Source organism: Oryx dammah, unplaced genomic scaffold (assembly GCF_014754425.2).
Source record: "Oryx dammah isolate SB20612 unplaced genomic scaffold, SCBI_Odam_1.1 HiC_scaffold_14, whole genome shotgun sequence".
Taxonomy (NCBI): Eukaryota; Metazoa; Chordata; class Mammalia; order Artiodactyla; family Bovidae; genus Oryx; species Oryx dammah.
In genome coordinates, this window is record NW_024070198.1 from 49577114 (window position 1) to 49582338 (window position 5225).

Sequence of the window (5225 nt, forward strand, 5' to 3'; positions counted from 1 at the left end):
GAGTCGGTTCCGTTCCCCTTTTTGTCGCTTTAAAGACGGAAAAGAAGAAAGATAAAGTCAGCTCTGCGCTTGCTTTAAATGCAGGAGAATAAAGAGATGTGAGCGGAAGTGCCCTGGCTCCGGCAGGCCTGAGCTGTGTGCCTCCACGGGGGGCCACTGACCCCTCGGATGCTGGCGGCTTTGAGGTCACATCCCTTCTTCCCTGGGGGCCGGGCCCCTGCTCTGGGGGGAGCATCCCTCCTCTCGGGGGGGCTCGGCCCAGCCTCTCCTGGCCTGCCCGGGGCTTTCTGACCGCACGACGTTTTGGGGGGCAAAGCGACAACTCGGGAGGTAGAGGACTTTGCTCTGGTTTTTCCCTGTGAAAGCTCTCCCCCTGGTTTCCCGGTTTGCTCCTGTGGAGCTGAGTGACATCCCAGAGTGGACGGTGGGCCTCTGTCTGCTCCTGGCTTTACTAGAACGTTTGCGGTATGACCCCCACCCCACACACACAGCAGGACTACTCCGGGCCAGGCTAGGGGGTCCTCTCCAGGACAGAAGAGCGGTGGGCCTCCATTCTCTGGGGGCCTGGGGGTCTGCACTTGACCTTTGCGTGCGGAGCAACAGAGCCCTTCTCTCAAAGTCTCACCAGTCAACCCCCCAGGGGAGCTGTTCCGGTCAAGGCCTTTCTACCCCAAGAGCCTGCTCCCCAGGGTCCATGGCGGAAGGGGAGCCTTGTGTGGATCCCGGGGGGCAGAGGGGCTGCTGTGGAGGAAGGGGAGCTGGTCCTCTCCTCGCCTGCCCCCACCTCCCCAGGGAGCCCCCTTCTGGCCCCTGCTCTGAGGTCCAGTGGAGCCCAGGCCATGACTTGGGGCAGGGCCGCTGGAGGGCCGCCCAGACCCTCTGCAGTCATGGCTGCCTGGAGTGGTCGCCCACTTCAAGTCCGGCTCGGAGGCCTCGGTCCTGGAGGGCCCCCTTGGGTGCCCACCCCGGGGGAGAGACATAGACTGGAGGAAATGCTGACCGATGCAGAGACAGAACCAGGTGCTCTTTGTAAGCCAGGCTCCTTGGAGAGACACGTCTCAAACCACAGTGCCCGGGACCCCGGTCCCCAAGACGGACAGCCATGTGCAGCCTGGCCTGGGCACTCCTGACCACCTAGCTAGGTCTCCCAGCACATCCCTGCAGGCCAGAGCGGCGGGACCAGCCCCCAAGGTCAAGAGCGGGGGTGGCCGCCAGCAGCGGGGGTCTGGAGCCCCTTGGTCAGGGAAGAGGACACAGGCAGCCCCGGTCCTGGACTCATCCCTGGACCGGCCCAGGCAGCGCCCTCTAGAGTCCACCTGGGCTCCGGGGACTGCAGCCCGGCCCTGAGATGACCCTCAGGCTGAGGGGCTCCGGGTCCCTCGGCCATCCTGCTCCTGATGACCTGATGTCCCTGGTCCTGCTCAGGGCTCGCCTGCCTTAGGCTGGGGTCTCTCCATGCCTGTGGCCGTGAGGGCCCCCTCCCGCCACCTCCTGCCCAGAAGCCCAGGGCACCCAGGAGGGCCGCTGGGCCCGGGGACTGAAGGGGAGCTGGTCCTGGCTGTTCCTGCCCACACCTTTGTCCCCCACCGCCGCTGGGGCGCACCGTCCCTGGGCAGGCAGGGACCGACCGCAGTTCTAATCAAAAGGGAAGGCAGCTTGTTGTTTGTTTGTTTGTTTGTTTTTAAAAAAAAACCTTTGCAACTGTTTCTTTAAGCAGCAAATTAATCCTGTTTTCTCATGGGTTTGATTTCATGGCGCCGCAACACGCCCGCCCGTGTGCCAGTCCTTCCGGGAGCTGAGAGTCAGGACCCACACCAAGAGCCACCCCTCACAGTACCTGGGGTGCCCCCAGTGATGTCGGACCCTGAGCTCCGTCCCTCACCAGCCACACCCCCGGAAGGCTGGGCACAGTGGCTGCAGGAAGTGAGTGGGCCTCCTGGGGGTGGGACCCCCTGGGGGAGTCGCCCCGGGGAGGGCTCCCTAGCTGGAAGTGGGTGAAGAAGGCTCCCTGGAGCAGGAAAGGTTGGGCAGGGGCCCGAGGGAGCCCCTGGGGGCCCTTCTGGCTCCGGGTCCAACTTCCCACGGACCCCGCGCAGGAGCTGGTTTGCTCTGAGGACCAGCTGGCCGGGCCTCCCCTATGGACAAGGCGCTGACGTCAGGCCTTTAAGGGAACTGGTGGGCGGTGAGTGTGGCCCCAGGAGCCAGCCAGGCCCGATGTGTGACTTCCTGGGGCTGGGCCACCCCCCGAAGGAGGGAGCCCCCGGCCCTTTCTACCTCCGGCCCCACGGTCCCTCAGGGCCCCCAGCAGCCAGCTCACCCTCCAGTCACGGCCACAGCCACCCCGCTCCCCTGGGAGGGAGGAAGGTGCAGGTCAGCACTTTGCTGTGGAGGTGGTGGCCGGGGAGGACGGGAGGGGGAAAGCCGGCAAGTGTGCGGGGACAAGCTCAGCTGTCCCCCGACCCCGCCCAACCCCGTTCCTCCAAAGGGGGGGCTCACACCTCCTTCAGGCTGTGCCGGGGGTGCAGGCGTCTGCCTCCTCCTCACTGCCCCCTCGAGGTCTTCCAGCTGGATGGCCCATCTTGGCCCACCCCCTCCTAATCCACGGCCTTCAGGAGCCAGAGCAGCTAAGGAGCCCGCACTGGGGCCCTAACACCAGGGGCAGGCCCACAGGCTCTCCTGAGCCCGGGGTCTGGGGTCTCCCTAAGTGTGGGCATTTCTGGGCTGGACCCACCTCAAGGAGAGGAAAAGTAGAGAGACAGGACCCAGCCCGTGGTGGCCTGGCCCCCAACACCCTGGCCTGATGGCGTACGTCTGCACACTCGGTGTCCTAGAAGGAGGGGGTGTGGTGGAGCCAATGGAGGTGGGGCTGGGGGCTGGGGGGGCTTCCCTGGGATAGAAAGGAGCCCTCAGATGGAGAAGTTGCTGAGAGGACCTCCACAGTCCCCTTCCCAGGCTGGCCAGAGGTCGTGAAGCCAGGCAGAATTCCCCTGGTACCCCCCTCATGGTGCCACACTCCTTGGCAACCTGGGGATGGAAGGACTGCGGTTACCCCGTCCTTCAGGTGGGGGCACCGAGGCCCCGAGGCTGCGTTGCTAGGCCATGGGGATGCTGAAGGCACCTGGGGAGCCTTCAGGTCCTTGAAGGTCCTCTAGGGGAGCAGCCTCCCCTCGACCTGCCTCCCACCAGGGAGGCCGACGTCTTCTCTAGCCCTTGGGAGCCCCACAGGGTCTGTGACCTGGCCTCGCAGGGTAGTGTGATTCTGGACACAGGTGCTGACCCTAAGCAGGCCTGGGCTTCCCAGTGGGGGCCTGCCCGGGCATCTGGGGTGGTGGGGTCCCTGGGATGACCAACGTCTGTGCCCCCTCAGTCCCTGCGCCCCCTCCCCGTGGGCCTCTGGACTCCACTGCCCATAAAGCGCACTACACAGGCCCCCCTCATGCCACCTACCAGGCTGTTGTTGGGCTGGGGGGCGGTGTGAGGGGCAGAGCAAACCTTTCTGGACTCCTCACTGTGGGCCTGCAAGTTGCCACAAGTGGCCACATCTTGCAGCTGGGGTGGCAGGGGCTGGGGCACCCCAGGGGGTCCTCGAGCCCTGTCGGCGGGGCTGAAGACCCTTCCACTGTGGTGTGGTCCCCCTGCTGCACCAGGAGCCCTTCCTTTTCTGCAAAGCTTTTCTTCTGATCACAAAATAGCCTCTTTGGTGGCAGAGAGTTAGTAAAATAAAGAAAATCAGAGAAGAAAAGAACCTCCTGCAGCCTCCCGCCCCCATGGGCCCACTGTGTGTGTCTCCCTGCGTGACTTTCCTGGGCATTAGCAGATGCTGGCCCTGCCTTCCTGGCCTCCTGCCACCCAGGAGGCTCTGCCCGACCCCCCTTCCACCGTCCCTGCCCCAGGGCTCCCCCCCACCCCGCCCCCTTCCTGCTTTGGGCCTGGGGTGTGTCCGGCGGGCATCTCCACACTCCAGGACGCTGTGCAGAGCAGTCAGTGGTCTCCGGCGGGGACTAAAGGCAGCCTCTGCTGGACCCTGTCACGCAGGGGTCCCCAGCACCCATGGCCTCCCATGAGGAAGGGAGCTGGGCTCTGCCCTGGGCATCACCAGGCTGATGTGAGAGGGAGGCGGAAATCGGGGCACGGCCGCCCTGCTGGCCAGTGGGGCCCTTCCCTGGCCCGAGTGACCACTGTCTGCTGGGGGGCTTGTTCGTTCCTATGCAGCACCCCCAGAACCTGAGGACACTCCCAGGCTGGAGCCCCTCAGTCCCCAGGGGAAGGCAGGGGCTGGGCTGGGGTGGGCTTCGGCAGCCCCTTTCCCAGCCTCAGGCTGGAGGCACCGCAGTGGACCCTTCGCTGTGGCCTGGCCAGCCCCAAGTCCAGCCAGCGTTACGGTCCCCAGGGCCTCACTTCCTGCCCCGCCCCCTGGAGGCGTCCTGCAGGCTGGTGTATTTTTAGCTCCGCCTGATGCCAGGACTGCTTTTCACTTCGGACATCAGAGGCCTTGGGCAGCGGCCAGTGCCCTTGACCCCGTGCTTTTACAACTGGCCAGGCACAGGGAGGCAGAGCCCAGAGGCTCCTTCTTTCTTGGTGGGGCTGAGGGCGGGGTCCCAGGGCCCAGGAGCCCCAAGAGGCGTGGAGCTCAGGCTTCACTGTTCAGACGCGTTCTTCAGTAAAGCCTGAGCAAGTGGACAGGCCCCTCCCCCCTCCCAGGGGTGCAGGTGGGGTGGGGCAGGGATGGGGAGCCCAGTCGGCTCAGGCTGCCTTACAGAGTCCCAGGGACACTCACTAATACTCCTGACAGTGTGGAGGCCAGCAGCCCAAGGTCAGGGCGCCGGCTGACCCAGCGTTTTTGGTGGGTAGATGCTGGCTCTTAGACACCTTCTCTGTGGCTGGGAGCCTGATCTCCCCCAGGAAGGACCCTGACGCATGGTGGGCCTCGCCCTCATGCGCCTCTAAAGTGGGTCATCCTAAGGCCCATCTCCAACATGGGCGAGGTGGGATCACACTCCACCACCTGCATTTGGGGGTGTGGACAAGGGGAGGTGGGGGGGGTGTCGGCTGGGCCTCCGGGGACAGCTGGGAAGGGGTCAGGAGGAAAGGTGGGTGCCAGGGGTCTTGAGGGACAGGGAGGACTGTGATCAGACCTGGATCTGACCTGCCAAGCCCTGGGGAGGAGCGGGGGCAGGGCGGGGGGGATGAGGGGCAGTGCAGGGGAGGGGCAGAGGAGGGGAGGG